Source organism: Schistocerca serialis, chromosome 1 (genome assembly GCF_023864345.2).
Source record: "Schistocerca serialis cubense isolate TAMUIC-IGC-003099 chromosome 1, iqSchSeri2.2, whole genome shotgun sequence".
Taxonomy (NCBI): Eukaryota; Metazoa; Arthropoda; class Insecta; order Orthoptera; family Acrididae; genus Schistocerca; species Schistocerca serialis.
The window spans coordinates 737,297,577-737,318,602 of NC_064638.1; the positions used below are offsets into that span (position 1 = coordinate 737,297,577).

Here is a 21,026-nt window from a genome sequence, read left to right on the forward strand (position 1 = left end):
AACATTGCGAATTACTGCATAGTTATGCCCAGTTCCTTTGGTGTAGCGTACTTCTACATGTATACTGAATAAAATGCATACCTGTACTTGTTACGGATATTGCCACAAAAAATTTGTCTCTCCATAGACAAAGCGATAGAAACTCTATGAAATGATCAGAGGAGGAATCAAAATCAAACGCTATCTCTGTTTCTGCCTAATTTCAGAATGAGTGGTTGTATATCAGCACGATAACTTACGCAATAATAATCGTGTTTAGGCGCCGGGAAGACGTGAAAATACTTATTGGGTGACACAATCTCTTGCTTTTCCCGTGCGGTATGTTGACAAAAAATGATACCCCTCGTTAAAAACTACACTGATAAGCCAAAATATTATGGCCACTGCCCACCGCGATGTATTTGCAGCCTGGTGACGTTGCGGGCACGTCACGCGGTAACAAAAGTACGTAAGCAGAGCAGACACGGACGGGGTCACCCTACCGAAGATATGGGCTGCAATTGAGATAGGTGATTTTAACAACAAAAAAATCCCAGAAGATTGGAGTAAAGGGGTCATCATTCCTCCGTTCAAAAAGGGCAATCGACGAAAATGTGGAAGTTACAGAGGCATCACGCTACTGTCACACCCCCTGAAGCCGTTAGAAAAAAATCATAGAAATGAGATTTGGTAAGGTAGTAGATCCTTTGCTTGAGGCAGAACAAAATTGATTCAGGAAAGACCGAAGTGCTATGGAGCTTATTTTTGCAGTAAGAATGCTGACAGGAAAGTACTGGGAATATAGAAGAAATCTTGTGATCATATTTCTGGATATTGAAAAATATAATGATAGTGATCTTCGAAACAAGCATGGGAATGTTCGGATGACGTAAAACTGCCAAGCTACCTAACTGATACAGTCAAGAAGCTACACCAAATGTGCTACAGCTGTGTCTAGATAGGCAACGGACGATCAGAATGGTTTGAAACAAAGAGAGGTGTCCAACAAGGAAGTGCCCTATCACCACTCCTGTTTGTAATAGTAATGGACAAGATCATAAGATCTATCAAGAAAATAGACAGCGAACGAAACGCCCTAGTTTTTGCTGGTGATTTGATAGTATGGGGAGAGACAGAAGCTGACGCACAGAAGAAACTTAATGACTGGAACAACACATTTAAAATTTTCAGGTTAAAAATAAGTAAAACAAAGATAGTAGAAGTGATCATCAACAGGCAAGGAACAAACTCTCATATATTTCTAGGAGTCAAAGTAAAATCTGTTTTAAATTTCAAGTTCCTAGGAAGCGTGATGTCGAAAGACAACACCATTAAGCAGGAGGCATTCAGCAGGACACAGAAAGCTTCCAGTTTTTACAGTCGAATCAGATATCTTATCTGTGAAGATAAAATGCCACGAAAAGCAAAAGCGACTCATGCACCACAACTATTTCGTACCAATCCTTACATGTGGTTTAGAAACGTGTAAACAATGGCCTTCGCAGAATTCAGGCAACAGAAATGAAATTCATTGGAACTATAAATCAGACAACTAGAAAGGGCAAAATGGGGAATGACATGAATAGAAAAAAGTAGCTGGTATCTAGGTTCCAGTTACCAGTGTCATAAGGAAATACGGGCTTCAGTGGTGTGGGCATATGAGAACGAACGGCGAAAGACCTGCCACAGTGTGTTTCAACCTGAACCTCGTAGGAAGAAAACCACGGGGAAATTCTAAGAAAACGCTGGATAGAGACTGTAAGATCACATGTGGTGGAGAAAGGACACAAATGGGAAGTTGTCCTGGAACAGAAGATGTATGAAGACAGAAGGAAATTGCGAGCGCTTGTACACCATACTAGGGAAACTGGAGTTAGAAAACGGGAAAACGATGATGATGGTGACTTTCACAAAGGGCAGATTATTATTACGGAGAGGCTGTGAACGAGTATCTCGAAAACGGCGAAGCTTATCGAATATTCACGTGCTACTGTCGTCAGCATCTAGGGTGAGAGGTATAAGGGCAATGACTCTTCACAGAAAGTGGGGTTTGGAGGCTTGGCTGCTGGTAGATGGTGGTACGTAGCATCTCTGCCGAAAGAGCACAATGCTGGTGCACGCACAAGTGTTTCAGAGCACACCGTTCATCGTACGTTGTTGAACATGGTGCTCCGCTCCAGACCACTCCTAGTGTACACACGTTAACCGAACGACATCGTCAATTACGACAGCATTGGGTACGGAACCATCGGGATTCGACCGTCGATCAATGGAAACGAATCGACTCTTCGGGTGAATCCCATTTTTGCTACACTAGGTCGCTGGTCGTCTCCACAAAATGCATCATCGAGGTGAACGGCGGCTCGAAACGTGCAGCGCGCCCCGCACGCTGGCTGGTGGGAGCAGCTATGGGGGATATTATCCTGTAGTTGCATGGGACCTGTGATAGTAATCGAAGACACGCTGACAGCTGCGAACCATCTGCATCCCTTAATGCTTGATGTCTTCCCTGACGACGATTTCATCTTTTAGCAGTACAGTTGTCCGTGTCGCGGAACCAGAACCGTGATACAGTAGTTTGAGGAGCGTTATAGTGAACTCATATTGATGCCTCGGCGACCAAATTCGTCTAATGTAAATGCTATGAAACCCATCTAGGCCGCTATCGGGGGCCATCACTATGTACGCAAATCACGTTATTTACGTGAGTTACATGACCTGTGCTAGAAATCTAATGCTACATACCTCCACAAACCTAGGCATCAACAAACTATCGGATCCATGATACGGAGAATCAGTGACATATTTCGTTCCAAAGACGGACAAACAAGCAGATTGTCATAATGTTTTGCCTCATCGGTGTATGATTAGCGGAGAACGTGTAATTTGTTGGGTTCCTTATCTTAGTCGGTAAAAACGGAACCCTTACAGGATCACTTTGGTGTCCGTCTGTTTGTTTGTCTGTCTGTCCGACTGTTCAAAACCCTTTTTTCTCAGGAACGGTTAGACGTAACAAGTAGAAGTTTTTCACATATTAAGGTCTGTGGTCTCTTGGCGATACAATATACGTTAGCTTCTAAGTTATTGTAATCAAAAGTTACAGCAATTTGTTTCGTATTTTGATACTTGCATCTCACGCATTAAGCGTATAGGACACTTCCGCGTGACGTAGAATCATGAAATTTGGCAAGAAGAAATGGTTCGCAATACAAGTAAAGGAAAAAAGCAATAAATTGTTAATTTATAATTATATCACAAGAAAAAATATTTTGTCATTTGTAATACGATTCAAACGTTAAATTAAAACACTCTCGAAAGTCTTGGAATCCGTGGGACCAATATCTTGCCCGTATCAATGTCGACAACACTCAAAATTCGTCAAGATCCTCTATTTCCGGAATGGATGAACTGTCTATATACATAACATGAATTTTAAATTCGGAGACATTTGTATCTATTACCATAAAACGCTATTGTCGTTTATAACAAAAATGAGTATCCCCCATTCTGCGAGTTCACATGCAGAACACGAAGTAGATGTTATAGGACTGCTAACACTCGTACAGTCTGCCATGCAGTCCTCATACACCTTAGTTGACATAAATGTGATGATCATATAGTGCCATTCGGGAGTCCCGTCTCACTGTGTTACTTTGAATTGATATACAAGTTTTAAATAGAGAACAAAGTGGAATTAACGTAGAGAAGTATCTTAAATCTCTATCCCCCGAAAAAGAACACGCATGCTTCCGAAGTTTTGAAACGTAGCTCCGGTATATTCTTCAAAGATGAGTCTAAAGATTTAATTACCTTGTGTCAAAATATATGATTGAGAAATATTGACGATTCTGAAAAAAAACTCCAGATTGAGTCTGCAGATGCTGTCAAACATTCTTCTGACTGTATTTAGACCTGTAAATACATGAGCCGTATCTAAAGACTGTAGCTTCTCTTAGCAGTTTTACTGTAACTGTACGTGGTGGTCAATTGAGAATCAAGCGCTGCCTCAAAGCAAGAATGAAAGTAAGATTATGTAGACGAACTCAAGAACAAGTGGAAGTTTCAAGGCTGTCCATGAGGCGTGCTCGGATAACAGAAACAGCACTGATAGCGAAAGGCGTAAATCCTAGTTCACGTCCCGGTCCAGCGCACAATTTTAACTTGTCATATGTCTTCAAGAGGGGAAAAAAAAAGATGTCAAGTGAATATGATAAAATTTTCATGATGTTTGACCGAGGATCAATTCTCCAAGGAAGTGTCTCCATTTCTTGCATGTAACGATAGCTTTACTTCTGTATAATCCGAGAACGGCCTCATCTCATGTCAACGTTATCATTCAAAAAAGAAAATGTTGCTTTTTTATGTAAATTCATAGAGAGAACAATTGTGCTTCAAAGATATGTGCTTGTTCAGAAAAAATGATGTTCCCATCAATAGACAAGCCAAAAAGATATGTTAGGAAGCTTGATTCTTTGTAGGGCACGTTATACCTTGATAGAAGAGCTGGAGAGCCACCTGTGTTTTGTAGCACAAAATGAATGTCAGATATTCATGACTGGTATAACTCTGTAAGTGAAGAATATTTTTTTACCTATAATGAATCCTGACTTTATCACTACAGTATTTCATTACATAGAGTGTCGCATGAGGAACGGTGAATATTCAGTGATACGACAGGAACGATCATTCGAAACCAAACCGTCTAGAAAACATAGGCTCTGAAATGCGTACCTTAAGAGCGATGAGCAATTGTTCATCTTAGATACTGTGAAACAAATTTATTCTACTGGAAGCTCTTTGATTATCATATTTTGGAATGAGGTAGTTTGCACCAAAACAAGAAAACATTATATAGTGAATATGGACTCTAAAGTGCATACTTTAGAAGCTATGCGCATTTGCTCAGTCGAAGAGAAGTGTTTTACAGTAGCAAAGATGAAAAAGTGATAATAGCCCTTAAGGTATCAGGGCCGATATTTGATGTCACGAAAAGGCCAAAGGTATCTGCCGATGCCCACAATCTATGGTAGTCTCGTCAGACAGGCCACAATCCAGTGCAGATCTTTACGATCCAAGGAACTTTCCCACCTTGGCCATACCGTGGGAGGAAAGCATAACCAAGGCACGTCCCTCTTCAGTTCCTTTTTGGCACCTGAACAGACGGAGGGTCCTTTCGCTCTACTAAGCCAGTTTTATTTGTGGAGAATAATGAAAACTTATTTGGCGAGCTCTCTTCCTTAGTAAACTACGAAGTGCTACCGTCTTTGACTGCAGATCCTACCCAATCCCGGGCGTTATTCTCTTGTTACAACTTGATGTACCTGTTACCATAATACTCCATCAGAACATGGTGCATAGTTTAAGTTTTATTGGAACTGAACACTGCAGAGAAATGAAGAACTACGCTCCGACACTTGGAGAAGTGAAAAATCTACTTCGTACGAAGTGTACTTAGACGCCTGCCGGGCGACCAGGTTGACAAGAGTCGCTTTTGAGGAGGATTCACTTCCAGAGGTGGTCAGTTTCATGGTTTCCGGCTGCGGTGTAAAGCCGTATTTCCCACCCGCCATGCAGCACGATTTATGGAGAGCGTGGCCGGCCACCTCACGAAAACTCGCTGTGTGTGCTACCACCTGTTTGTGACATTTGCGCGAAAGTCCACACTCCTCGATCACCGAAATGTGATGCCCTAATTAACGTATGCAATACACAGCAACTGAAGGTATCTGATCGCCTCTCATGTTTCGAATCTCGGAAAAAAATACATTTATTTGTATCTTATCTCCACGATATTGACTTTCGCCACTATTGTGGCAAGATCGTCAGCAAACAAATCAGTCTGTGGAGGCGATAAGCCCTGTCCTCTAGTGGATACTGCAGCATCATCTGCAGGAACCTCGGCTTTCCGGCCTTGGCCGAAAAACAACATCCTCCTCTGGCGTTCACTTTTGGGAACTTTACCTGCAGAAACCTACTGACTACGACACGACACCAACCACTGGCTGACGAAGTCATTGATTGTGGATCCCAGAGCTGCCCACTCCTGTTCCGCAGCTACACCCACAGGTGATAAGTCCTCACAAGATACTCGACTGCCAAAAGCAGTGAAAAATAAAAAGAAAAAATCTCGCGTGAAAGCTACTCCGGTGACCGTGTGGGCGCCAGATCCCCCCAAGCTGTCGGACGCCGAACAATGTTCGTTGATGTTGTTCCATCCCCACTACTAACAGACAGCTTAAACTGTTTTCCTGCCTCTTCACGCCTAATCAGGACACTCTTAACGTGATTATTCAGTGTAATTACATTTGATATTACCGTCACCTGCTAGAACTACAACTAATATCCTACTGTTCAAGAAACACACTTCGCTGACGACCATACTCCAGGTCTACAGGATTAACGTGTATTCTGTTGGAACCATACTGGTCCCGAGAGAGCATCTTGAGGGATCTGTGCTTTGGGTCCTACAGATGTCATCAGTGAGTAGATTCCCAAAAGTATCACATTGGAGGCAATAGTATTGCGTTTACAGGCGACCGCAGCGATCACAAATTGTAACGTTTATTTACCCTCAGATAAGACACTACATACCTTGAGGTGATCATCTTAACTCACCAGCTCTCCCTCCATCTTTGGGAATTTCATTGCACACTAATTCCTGTGGAGAAGTACCACGTCGTCTGGTATGGGCTTTCTGGCTTTTTTCCTGTCTTGATCAGTCTCTCCTCAGTGACGGTACTCCTGTCCACTTCAATGCCGCCCATGGCACCTGTTCAGCTTTTGACCTTACGATCTCGTCCCTCAATCTCGCGGCTTCGCTACGATGGTCGCTAGACGACGGTCTTTGTGACTGTGACCACTTTCCGACGATCCTGCCACTTCCTTGTCACCGCCCGACAGACCAGTTACCACGTTGACCTATTTGCAGAGCCAGCTGGCGGTTGTAGATCTCAGCTGTCTCCATCGCCCCCCTCTCTGTCACATAGCATCGAAGAGATTGTTTGAGACGTCCCCCCGCGATCACTCGCACCGCTGGAACTCCCCATTCTATAGCCCGTGTCCTCAGTCGACCAGTGCCATGGCGAACCAAAGACATAGCAATATCTATTCAGGATCGTCTAAGGGCTCTGCAATGGCCAAAGCGACCTCCTCCACATACCACCCTGCTCACGAACTTTTAAGCGACTCCTTGCTGTGGCTCGCTGACTAAGTAAGAAGGAATGCTGGCAGCGCTATGTCTTCTCATCTTACGATCTCGTCCCTCAATCTCGTGGCTTCGCTACGATGGTCGCTAGACGACGATCTTTGTGACTGTGACCACTTTCCGACGATCCTGCCACTTCCTTGTCACCACCCGACAGACCAGTTACCACGTTGACCTATTTGCAGAGCCAGCTGGCGGTTGTAGATCTCAGCTGTCTCCATCGCCCCCCTCTCTGTCACATAGCATCGACGGGATTGTTTGAGACGTCCCCCCGCGATCACTCGCACCGCTGGAACTCCCCATTCTATAGCCCGTGTCCTCAGTCGACCAGTGCCATGGCGAACCAAAGACATAGCAATATCTATTCAGGATCGTCTAAGGGCTCTGCAATGTCCAAAGCGACCTCCTCCACATACCACCCTGCTCACGAACTTTTAAGCGACTCCTTGCTGTGGCTCGCTGACTAAGTAAGAAGGAATGCTGGCAGCGCTATGTCTTCTCATCGTGTGCCTCATCATCCCAAGTGTGGGTCGAGCTTCGTAGTCTAAAGCGTCTTCAAAGCTCAACAACTGTTCCGCTTCTACTCCTTCAAGTGGTATGTATACCATGCTTCAGTTCTTTCTGAAAAACTTGAGACTCACTTTGCGACAGTGTTGGTGTTTTCTTTTTATTCAGCTACATGTCGAAATGTTGAGTGCCACGTTGAAGATATCTCCTTCTCCTTTACCCGCCATCACGTCGTATTATACAGCGGGTTTCACAATTCCTATTAAAAGTTTCTAGTGTTTGTAGAGAGAGTGAGTAGATAAAGTTGTCTTAAGTAACCCATGTCCAGAAATGGACCGTTTGCATGTAAAATAAGTTTGAAGATCTAATCACTTTCAAATCTCCCGCTTCGTTGTACGCTCACAATGGAGATAATGAGCTCTGAGTTGTGTGCTGTACCGGTGCTGCTGTTTGTTGCACAAGGTGTGCCTTTGGCGCATGCTTTATACATACGGTCCACAAACCCAGGTGTGCGTCGGTGGATAACCACTCTTAAGCCTTCTAGTTCCAAACGTACCAGTTCCTCGCAGCCATTGTTCTAATCGAACGAAAATTGTATGTGAAGGACTTAGGCGATCTGGAAAACGTTCTCGATGCATGGCGTTGTGCAGCTCTGCTATTAGGCACCGTGTAGTGAAGCGGAAGATATGAAAGTGATACGATCTTCGAACTAATTTTACATTATATCCTCCTTTGCGGGGGAAGTAAGATCTCTCCTTACTTGGAGATGGAACTTCATCTGGTGGGCTACAGCACCCTCAAATAAACTCCACGCTATGAAGGAGGCTTTTCTTGTATGGCGTTCCCCTTCCGTTCCTCCCGGAAGGAAACCATCGTTACATATCGCCTCCGCATAGGTCATATCAGGTTAATCCATAGTTTCTTGCTATGTACTGAGTAACTCCCATGTTGTCATCGCGGAGCCTCACAGACAGTAAGCAGTTCACAATTTGGGAAATGCCCCTTACCTTTGCTTCTCCATGCTAAGCGTGATCGTCCATATTCTCAGCCTGAACACTGGCGGGCGACGTACAAACGGTTGAAGTTTTTTTCCCTGAGAGAAAGTGAGTTTCATTCTCAGATATAAAGTTTTGAACTACATTTGGACGCTGTCAGAGTAGATGGGATTGGGGCGTTTCCCGCCGCATGCTGTGTCTGGAGAACCCTCTACTCTATGTCCTCTACCAGCTGCCTTGGTCATCCCTCTTCTACACTGTTTTAATGGCTTTTAGAAGCGGTTGGCCCTGTTTTTAGGGATAGCACTCCAATGACGAAAAGACTTTAAGGATTCTTCATCTTTGATGCTATCTGATTATGAAAGAACAGTTGAATGGATTATTATTCTTCCTCCGAGGCAGTGGATGTTATTCCCATCGGTAACAATTTGAACGGATAAGAGAACAGCTGTGGGAGGGACTTCGCCCGTTACATGCAGAACCTTGGGGTCCCCATCCACCTAGTGATCAGATTATGTCTCTCATCTTTTTTGTTGTTTTCAGTTTAATTGATGTTGATTACGTTTTTAAACTTCTCGCTTTTACTATTGCGAATATCCGTGCCATAAGGCCTTATTTGCACCATAACTGCCTTACTCCTTAGTCGGGTTGGCGGAGAGTCAGATACGGGTGAGCTTTCTCTCGCCATAAAGGAGTTCTGGGGGAGCTCTCTTCTGCTCCCTATCCTGCATACCGTCCCGATCCGTATAGTATGATCTCTTATTTCTCAACTCCGGCATCAATATGGCTTTCAATGCCTCTAATTTATCATCCCTACATACTTTCATAATTCGATCAAAATTCTGGCTGACATCACTAACTCCCGATGACCCATCTCTAGACTGATACCTCGCCGTTTTGTCCGTTAACTCCCCCCTCCCCCCCCCCCTTCTTGCAACCAACCAGGTAGTGGAATCTAGCTTAACAGAAGTGGGTCGTCACCCATAGGACTGCTCATCGATGAAGTAAAAGTGAATCATTCTGTAAACACAGTGAAGACTGACTGAATGGCTGAAGTATGAACAATCTGCAGAAGCTGCTTTGAACAAGAGAAATCGGGAATCGAACTCGGGATTACAAAGAGTTAGTTAGGCGTTACAAACATTTTGTGTGACGTGGAGTGAATGGGGGTGGAAAATGTTTACACAATGTGGCTGTGGATTCTTGTCTTTTTCACCATTCTGCTCAGACTTGAGAGATTGGTGACTAAGTGGATACAGGAAGCGGCGTGTATCTTTCTGTCCAGTGGTCGAATAAGTGCTTGTCTGAGTGCAGTTATTTGTAGCAGCAGAGCTCAAACCAGTAGAGCAGGACTGTAGAGTAACATTATCTAGGGAATGAGCATCCAGATTTCATCGCCAACATATATTACCACCAAATGGCACGCGACTATTGCGCGGCTTAAGGTTTAGCTGTAAATGCCCTGTAGACTTTAAATATAATTACGTCGGTATTGCAGACAGATCTCGTTCAAAAGTACTGCAGATGTTAGATACCTTAAGAATTTGCAAACCATGTATGGAATGAACTTGGCTTAAAACTTCGAAGAGATCAACTCAAGGGCATGTCACTTATTCGCGACAAATTTCACAGATCAGATATCCCTGTTTTAACAGGGAAAGAAGATATAGCCAGCACAACTTTTTAGGTTTTTTACTGGACTTTATCGTATTTTCTAGTCTTTGTATTAATAAATTATGCTGCAGTGGCATTGCGAAATGGCCTCCTCCTACGCTAAAGTGAAAGTGTCCTATGTTATGGAGATAGGACATACAGCAAATTAGCGTTGTGTACAACACATTGAAGGATCTTAAGGGGCGAAATTCTCCCGTTTTTACTTTCTTATTGAATCTTTCTAATCTTTGTTCATTCTTTCAAAAACTAAAATATGAATCGCTTGTATTCATTGCGACATGGAAACTTTGACTACTTTGAAATAAGCGCTATGTTTTGGAAAACTGATTGCTGCGAAAGAAACGACTGATTGAAATATGTACGCATGCTTTCAACAGCTTGACTGGCAGCATGTTCCTGCACTACCGAATTTCTCCAGCAGCTGTTTTGTAAATATGTAGGCATGTAGCCATATAAATTAACCCTACATTTTTATGCCTTTATTGCAATGTGTCTCGATATTAATCGACGCACAAATCGCCCTTTAACTATGAAAAGCAGCTTTTCCTCCTCTGAGGAATTAAGATTTGCCACGACAGCAACAACAGTCTGGCACTGTTACTGTCCCTCAAAAGTTTCGGCTTAGTGCAAAATATAAATAACAGATTCATACCAACGTCACATGGCTGTTTCGGTATAATGTTGTCAATATGCGCTGTTAACTATGCTCACTCTGTAGATTATTCTTATTCTATTAACAGTGCCAAATGTAGATTGTAATTAACCTTGGATGGCGTGCTAAAACGAGGTTGACTATTAATGGCCATAATAGTGAAGGACGTTTGGCAACAGTGTTTTCTTCACTACCCGTAGGATTATGATGTTGGTTAATAGCATTACGTGAGTCCCTCATCGTCTGGACGTGAGAGAAGAGTGCAGCAAGCTTCTTCGAAGGGAAGGAGAGGAACATTTAAAAGCACGGTGCATTCAGTTAAGTTTTCTTAGTTATCAAGAAGTGAATCCTTATGTATTTAGGCGACTGTTCTTCGTGCGCGACCAGCTGGAAAATTATCTGCTGCAGTGAAGTTTGGCGTCACAAGATGACGTGCTTCTGAGATTGCTGCCGCCAGCTTTCCAGGACGGAACGCTGCACGCCGCACGTGGCGGCTGCGGTTAGAAAGCCGCCTGTTGAGGGGAGGGGGCAGCCGGCACCGTGGTGGAGGGGGCAGAGGCACGCGCGTGGCGGTACTCCGCGCGGCTTCAGTGCGTGAGTGTCTGTGGCGCTGCGAGTGCGTGCATTGTGCGGGCCGCCAGCGGTCTGCGTCTAGGAACAGGAGCGCAGCCCAGCCCGACAGCCACCTGTTCACCTACAAAGTGAGTAGTAGCCCAGCCACCAGGCATGTGCAGGTCAGCGGGAAACGCGCCCCTGGGCGTAGGCAACCCAGACGAAGATCCGATAAACTGTATCCTCTGTCGTTGTCATACGTACCGTTCATTACTTCAAACAAGTATTACGGTTGTTCTGGACTCACTACCTTACGCTACGTCGATACTGGTTATGGTTTCAGTGTGATTTTGCTGTGCTAATTTAGCCCAGGAAACATTTAACAAATGTGTCGGTTTTCATGGGCCTAGGAATTTCGTGAATACTGGTGATGGTTTCAATATGATATAACTATGCTAATTTACCCTGAATACATTTATAGCAATTCGCTTCCGAAACGAAACTGTGGCAAGCTGCGTACCTGTACGTAGGAACTACATTGGAGGAAGACAGAGTGAGCATACACAGTGTGTACACATGTCATATTTTTGAAACGTTTCGACAAGTGATGTGTTTATCTGCAGAAGCATTGCAGCAACCCTGGTATCACTCAACGGAACGGTATGCTTTATCTAAACAGAATTCGAAATATACTAATATTTGACAGGAAGACGTAAAGATACCAATTTGTGTTAATATCTCCGTAAGGATAACAAATGGTCCTGTGTAAGAAGGGCAGACCTCATTCCCGTCGTGTCATGTTTACATGACAGTGGAGATGATAAGCTATGCAGTGCCGGTTCCTTCACCTTCTCATTTAACGCCAATCCGTGTTAAGTTATTTAAAAAAGTATCGCAGCAAATGTTAGGGAGCATTACGTCTCGTATCATTTTGAAGAACAAAATATTCCTCCACTGGCGGTAATCTAGTTTCGAAATGTAACCTTTCGTAAAACACTAAATGCCTTCACTTATATGGGACGCACTGCAAGCTTTGATCCATTCGATATAATTTGGGTGTTTCCGTCAGCATTAGATAGCAACGCAGTAGCAGGGTGTTTCGGGATGAATTTATAACATTCATTTGTAGAAAACTGGACATGTTTCTTGGGAGACATAACGTAAATTTTTCTGATATTTTATATGTAGTGCTGTGCCGGAACTATCTAAGCAGTGGTCTAGATAAGTGTGCAGGACTTGCTTCGGAAGTAGGCGAATAGCGTTATGCCTCGTGGGTTCGTCTCTTCCGAGTAAAAGCCCCGTATTCTCACCTTACGTTGTTTCAGCTAGTAGTGACACCAGCGCCTCCGTACCCGTAGTTAACAAGTATTCGGCCGCTTTTCAAACCTTGCTAACGTAGTGAATCGTTGCAGCGATTGTTTTCTTCCATGAAGTGTCGTTGCCGTTCGGTGCTATCACTGGCCACTGCCCCAATTCCGTGGTTGAGATAAGCTGTGTGGATACCAGAGGGCGTACACACACACACACACACACACACACACACACACACTGCTGCGGAGCCGCGAAGCGAGCCAAATCATCACGATAACGTTTTGAAAGACTGGGTGTGGGAAAAGTGTCACATTTTTTGTGTATCTCCTCAAGATTCTACTTCAGTAACTGCATCGATCTCTTTGAGTATTCAATGTCCATCCGTTTCGCTTGTAATAATCTTCCGCGTGTTCGTTTTGATATGTGTGTAACACTTGTTAGGATTTCACAACATAGAAAGGCGGCATAGAAAATAACTCGTTGATCTTGTCCACAAGTGAGCGATTAAACATAATCACACTTCAGAGTAGTTGATTCTCTACGCTAGAGAATTCGAGGTGCAGTTTGTTGTTGGTAGGTGTAAATTAAAACTTATTATAGTTCCCGCTGTTAATTCCCCAAGACAGTTGCCTTTTCACGTGCTGTATGTGCTTATTGCATGTGTTCACTGCTCTCTCTTCTTCTTGTTCAGTTTAAAATTAGGGCTAAAGTCGCTGTATTTATGTTTCGGCGAGTAGCTTTCAATGTAGATATGCCGTAACCCAAGAGTCGAAGTCCTCCGGTCCGCTCTCGGAATAGAAAACGTCTTGGCAGTGTCCACTTCCACTGTGCCACTATGCTTACATGTTGCGGCCATCGTTGCATAGCAACGCCATGCAATTTACTTCGACCACGGTTACACTTCGTGAAGGTGTGAAGGCAGCGTTCATCGATATTACAGTATGAACCTCAAAAACGGTTTCACGGCATTGCGCTTGTTGCTGAGCTAATGCGTTATTGACAGCTGTAATGAATTCCGGTTGTTTACATTACCGGGGAGGGGGGAAGAGTCACTTCTTACGTTAGTATAAAGCAAATGAATATAGCCTCGAACATGACCATGGCAAGTAAGCATTGTGGTGTTCTCATCCTCTTTCGCTTGATGAGAGATGTGCTTGTAAGACTTTCAGTATTATCAGTAATTGGTACACTGGCAATTAGGTAAGAATTGTGTAACTACGATGACACTGGTGTTTGCATGTCATTAAGCCTCATGACGTCTCGAGAACGATTGTACAAATCATTCTTCATCAACCTCAAGGGTTGCCAGAGGCGCCCTCCGCCAAAGTGACCTCTGTCTACGAAGAGACAAAGCTGTGAGTAGAATCACCTAACCTTCGAATCACCTTAGGTAACGAACCACAGTACCGAAACCCACCGCTCGCTTGAACTTTGTAGTTCTGTAGTGATGCCTTCGACGTGTTAAACCAAATATTTCCGCCGTGGAAGAAAACAACTGTTTAATTAAGTAACAAAAGAGGAAGAGCACTCTTTAGAGTACAAACGAAAAATATCGAAATGTAAATTTTCTTATGGGTCACGTATATCACAGTTATTGAGTTTTTCACAATATCTTTTAATTCCTTTTGCAATTACTTGTGTGATATATTTTCATTTAAATGGTGCTATAACCTTACATTTGTAGCCTTTTTTGTGTTGCAGTCAACTCCTAAGGAGCATCTTGCAAAGTATTCTTTCTTCTGCCTCTTATGCATATAGCATCACATCTGATTTCACAAAATACTGAAAGTCGTAATTATCAGAATACTCTTTGAATGTTGATGAGTACAATAATAATGACAAGATAAGCATTTAGATCGTAATAATATCTTGGTAAGGTAAATTTTTAATGAACAAATTTAACCAGGACCGTGGGCGCTATAGATGGAGTTTGAGTAAAAATTGCATTGTAATAGAAAACGACAAAAAAAAGCATGTGAACATAAGAAGGTGAAACTAACGACAGGAGTAAAAAGTGAAATCGCTGAAAGAGGACATGAGGAAGGAATGGAACATGAGAGTGGCAAAAAAAAAAGTAACCGAATAATGAGGAAGTCGTTGTTTAATTATGTGGCATACAGGAGCTGATTTATGCCATATATAGAGAAACTACTCCGATTTTAGTGATTAAGATGCAGTCTTGTGAGATAATATGCAGTTAAGTGAGTAAGAAACTAAAATTGTGAAGGAGGTAAGTATTCTTTAATAAGGAAGAAAGTCGTACAGAAGTCTTTTCCGAGATAATAGCGGCCCTTTTCCTTGAATAGATAATAGCGACCCTGTTCCTTGAATAAATAAAAATATCCTTATACAGTTTTAAAACTTTCGAGTTCAAGGCTTTTCGTGTGGTTGTGTCAGTTGCATACGTGCAGCTACTCTACGGGTTAAACATATCATAAACACTTCGCTTATGAAAGTACTGTAGCTCACATAATGAAGACCTAAAAAAATGTCGACTGTTGAAAAAGTTCGCGTAGTCTCACATTTTAGTGTAGTAGGAGTGGCGAGCGTCAAAAACAACATACTATAAAAGTGCTGAGTGCTGGGTGTGATGTCTTATTCATATTTCCTGTAGACTAAGAGTTTTCGCGTTGCAGGGGATGGAAGAGTCGCTGACTCTTAAAAATAGTGTTTTCATGGTATAAAATTGATGTTTATTATTCAGTGAAGTATATTAAGAAGAAACAGTGTAGATGTCTACCACATGTAAGTGCAGAGAGCCGCATTAAGGGCTAAGTCGTGTTCTAGGGTTTAACAGGGTGGAAAGGCGGGGCTGGAGGTTAGAAGCATGAGGGAAGATACGTCGCCGGATTATGATTATGCACTTCCCTCCTTCGTATGTTCGGAAAATGAAGAAGGGCAGACGATACCCCACTCTCCGTACCACGCTAAGTAAAAAGAAAGTAAGTTCAGGATATTTCACAAAGTTATATCGACCTTTCCCCAGCTCGCCTTATGAATCCCCGTCGACGCAGCGCTTAAATACTCCCGTGGTGGTGGTGGTGGTGGTGGTGGTGGTGGTGGGGGGGGGAGTGTTTATTTTCCACGAAGTGCCTTAACACTACATTGAATATAGATATGAACTGATAACAGAGTAATACAGATGCAACAAAAACATATGCACGGAATCTACGTAATTCTCTGCACACTGCTCTACACCGCTACAGTGAACGGCAGTTGTCGCGTTCTACCCGGAAAGGCGCCTTCCCCCACCTCGAGTGCAGCTCGCTTTTCAATTTAGAGGCTGACTACCCCTATATTGCCCCCAACATTACCTCTTACGTGAGTACACAAAATAACTTCAGTGACCTGAGTTGGTGTAGGGGAGACATTTCCAGCTTCCTGAGTGAGTATTTACTTGCAGTTGTTAAATGAGTTCTTATATAAAAAATCTCAACTGCTGGAGCTGTCCACTATTTGCTGAAGTAGAACCTCTCACACAAATTTTTATGTCTCTTTGTTCGTATGTCACTATGTCTTAAAAGTTATCGTTAAATCGTGCGTGGGCATCACGACGTACTGATTATGACCGTGTAATTTGGTTTGTCATTGAGTAACTATTGATCAAATGTAGAATTTATTTCATGCATGCCGGACATGTCATGTGGACCACAGAAACACTTTTGAACAAACTGATTAGCGAATACAGACCTTCAATGATAATTTATAGAGTGGAACGTGTTTTCTGTGCGTTAAATGCGTGTGTTTCCAGCCAATTCCCGTTCCTGTGGATTGGTCGTTTTTATTTATAAAGAGAGGGAAGCCTATACCAATTTACTTTTCTTGTTTTAAAATGCATTTTGTATGTTTCAGAAGTAAATTGTAACTCCTCATGCAATACTAAAGTCGCACAGTGAATATCAAAGCTGTACGCACAGCCTTCACCAATATGGTTAGGCATACCTAGTTTGTGTGTGTCGTCGTTGCCATGGTTGCGAATTCACATTACTTCGTAGCAGTATGATTAGAAATAACGCAAATGCTGTATAAATGCTGAGACGGAGCTGCTGCCACTATCCTCAGCTGTTAGAAGACCTGTAGGTCGCGCTTACGCAGCTATGTACTCTGCTGGTCTGGGTGCAACGGCAACGGAAAAACTGGTTTGTCAAGTGGGGCATGCCAAACGGTGCACCTCCCGTGCGCTAGCACTATACTCTGTTCATCATAAGAATAAACCTGATGTAAACAACCACAAACGCGATGATCGGTCATAAACCGCAGCACACCGTAGCGTGATAATGTTGTGCAATTCGTGGATCGCTGGTTCATGTCTAGCCAGATTCATCTTTTTTTCGTTTGAAATACTTATATCTCGTAATTGAAACAGTCATCATCTTTTTTAAAGAATAGAGCCCCCCTCCTTGTTTCTAATTACATATTGCACGCGAAATTCCTGCTTTCATTTCAAATCTAAATTCTTAATTATCGAAATTTTATCAAATATTGTTAACAAAGGTTGCTTAAATTAAAAAAACATAACAATTTTATTTTTAGGGCAAAAATGAAAAATCAAATGCTCTTTATTTGCAATATGTCCATTGTTTTATACCACAGATGTCGTATCACATGAACCCGAGTGGTAAGTGTCGTATAAACATGAAAAACAATCCGTTTCACAGCCTCGGGCACACCATACCCCATGCTGCATTTTTACATTTTCCATTGTACCATTACAATAATAATCCAACAAAACTGATCTGGAGCCAAGTTAAGGGATTTGGCCCGACAAGTAACAAAACTGTTAAGCTTCCAGATGTACTGGAACTAACGCACGCAGCTTTTTCATACGGCGCTGTCGAACGTTGGCGGGATATAGAAAGGCATGTCGTAAAAAGCAGAGGAGAAAATGCAGCGCATGGGTGGCCTCGTGTGTGCTATTGTTGATCGACTCGTTATCAACGTAGCGGATGGCAGCACCAGAACTTAAATGTATTTCACGGATTCTGATGAGGAAGGAGCTAAGAGATTACCAGACGACTGACTGTAATTAATACCTTCAGTGACTTAAGTATTCTAAAGTACGGTGAAATCCCTGCAGTATGCTGTGCATTAGAAAAATTGCGCTGTGTTTAAATTAAGAATTTTCATCACTCTTTAAGTTAAGAATTTTGATCACACTTGTTTGCAATTAGAATGTGTTAGGTGAGAGCGAGAGCATTTTAGGCCGGCCGGTGTGGCCGTGCGGTTCTAAGCGCGTCAGTTTGGAACCGCGTGACCGCTACGGTCGCAGGTTCGAATCCTGTCTCGGGCATGGGTGTGTGTGATGTCCTTAGGTTAGTTACGTTTAAGTAGTTCTAAGTTCTAGAGGACTGATGACCACACATGTTAAGTCCCATAGTGCTCAGAGCCATTTTTAACCTAAATTATCCTAAGGACAAACACACACATCCATGCCCGAGGGAGGACTCGAACCTCCGTCGGGACTAGCCGCACAATCCATGACTGCAGCGCCGTTAGACCGCTCGACTAATCCCGCGCATGGAAATTCATCCCACAAACTGACATCCGGCACTTATATGATACAATTGTGTGCTTGCATACAACTTTCTGTCGGTTACACTGGTTATTGATGTACCAGAATTTCACATTTGCAATGAGTCTTCCCAACCTTACATTAACTTTTGGACTTGCAACTTTATCACTTAAATACGTTACCTAGACAAATGTAGTCCCGAAATTTCATGACCTTACATCAATTATTTCACGATGGTGGGATTTCTCCCCATGTTTAGATCCGTGTCAATGCATTCATATTTAGGTTTGCGGTTTCCATAAATCGATTCAGGCGAAAGCTTGAAAATTTGCTTCGATCTGAACATAAATAAGTCCTTCCCCATTTCTGATTAATCGAGGAAGTGCTTCACCTATCCTTCTCCCACTTACAGTAATAATCTGTAGGAGAACTAGAAAAGTTATTCTTTGAACATGTTTGTCCGCATGTATACATTTCGCCTACGGAAGTGCGCAGTCATTCAGTCGGTCAGTCACTTCCTCTAAGTAACGTCTGTGAATGAGACAGAGTGTGAGCCAAACGAAACTGGCACCGCTTTAGCTCCCCGTGCCGCCGTCCCTAGAGGTCGTTCGCTGCCGGCCTCCTTGGCGTTCTCAGCGCTTCCTGCATCGCTGAGGACAGCGGGTTATTGCTCTCTGCCGCTCGCGCCGCCAGCGCAACTGCTGGAGTCGTCTTCGTCGTCTTCTTGTCTTTCGTCGTCTTCTTGTCTTTCGTCGTCTTCTTGTCTTTCGTCGTCTTCTTGTCTTTCGTCGTCTTCTTGTCTTTCGTCGTCTTCTTGTCTTTCGTCGTCTTCTTGTCTTTCGTCGTCGTCTTGTCTTTCGTCGTCTTCTTGTCTTTCGTCGTCTTCTTGTCTTTCGTCGTCTTCTTGTCTTTCGTCGTCTTCTTGTCTTTCGTCGTCTTCTACCAACGAGGCAGCCGTGTGATTAGAAAAGTCCGTAGAAAATTGAACGAGTCTTGAACCATACATGATGGCGAATACCTCATAACAATAATTGTACAGCTATTTTCAGTATTCAGTAGTTGACCATATAGATGTTCGGTATATCCGAAATAATAAATGGGTACTAGCATCATACAGCATAAACAGATCGCCTATTTCTTGAGCAGCGGAAACCGAATATGCAAATTAACAGTGAAATAAGAACAGCACGTTTACAAATCTGTATCCACATTTACAAATCTGCCCGCGAAAGGCAAAGGTCCTGAGTTCGAGTCTCGGTCCGGCGCACAGTTTTAATCTGCCAGGAAGTTTCATATCAGCGCACACTCCGCTGCAGAGTGAAAATCTCATTCTGCAAATATTGTTTATGGATTCTTCTGTCACTTGTTGATGGAACAACTAATTGCACTGAGGTCGCAAGTCACGGGATACCTCCTAGTATCTTGTCGGACCTCCTTTCGCCCAGCGTAGTGCTGACCTCGACGTAGCATGGACTCAACAAGTCGTTGGAAGCTCCCTGCAGAAATATCGAGCCATGCTGCTTGTACTGCCATCCATAATAGCGAAAGTCTTGCCGATGCAGAATGTTTTGCACGAACTGGCCTCTCGATTATGTCCCTCAAAAGTTCGATATGATTCATGTTGGACCATCTGAGTGACCAAATCGTTCACTCGAATTGTCCAGAATGTACTTTAAACAATCGCGAACAATTGTGACCCGGTGACATGGCATCGTTGTATGGGAACATGAAGTCCATGAATGGCTGCAAATGATCTTCAAGTAGCCGAACATAACCATTTCCAGTCAATGATCGTTTCTCTTGCACCAGTGGGCCCAGTCCATTCCATGTAAACACAGCCTACACCGTTATGGAGCCACTACTAGCTTGCACAGTGCCTTGTCGGCTACTTGAGACCGTAGCTTCGTGGATTCAGCGCCACACTAGAACGCTACCATCAGTACTACATTCGGGACTCATTTGACAAGGCCGCGGCTTTCCAGTCATCCAGCCGATATGGTCACGAGCCCAGGACAAGCGCAAGCCGATCGTCTGCTGCTATAGCCAGATTTCGCTGCACTGTTCTAACAGATACGTTCGTTGTACGTCCCACATTAATTTCTGTGGTTATTTCGCGAAGTGTTGCTTGTCTTGTCAGTTAAGACTGACAACGCCACGCAGACGCCGCTGCTATCTATAGTAGGTGAAGGCGGTCGTCCATTGCATTGTCGGTGGTGATAGGTAATGCCTGAAATTTGGTATTCGCGGCACACACTTGACACTGTGGATCGGGGAATATTGAATTCCCCAACGATTTCCGGAATAGAATGTCCCATTCGTCTAGCTCCAACCACCATTCCGCGTTCAAAAAAATGGTTCAAATGGTCTGAGCACTATGGGACTTAACATCTGTGGTCATCAGTCCCCTAGAACTTAGAACTACTTAAGCCTAACTAACCTAAGGACATCACACACATCCATGCCCGAGGCAGGATTCGAACCTGCGACCGTAGCAGTCGCGCGGTTCCGGACTGAGCGCCTAGAACCGCTAGACCACAGGGGCCGGCCGCGTTCAAAGTCTGTTAATTCCCGACGTGCGGCCATAATCACACAGTAAATCTTTTCACATAATCACCGCAGTACAAATGACAACTCCGCCAA

The 21,026-nt window shown here is 43.4% G+C and overlaps 1 protein-coding gene across 6 annotated transcripts in view; it reads left to right on the plus strand.

Annotated features, from left to right (window-relative positions):
- The window catches only part of LOC126481700 (carnitine O-palmitoyltransferase 1, liver isoform), a 259,041-nt gene that overhangs the window by 101,483 nt on the left and 136,532 nt on the right, over positions 1-21,026 (plus strand). The window contains exon 1 of one of the 6 annotated variants that reach the window (XM_050105660.1): positions 11,582-11,712. The exons of the other annotated variants lie outside the window; for them this stretch is intronic. The gene's annotated coding sequence lies outside the window, so the exon portion shown is untranslated. Of the gene's footprint in view, positions 1-11,581; positions 11,713-21,026 lie in introns of those variants that run through there. 6 annotated transcript variants of the gene reach the window in all.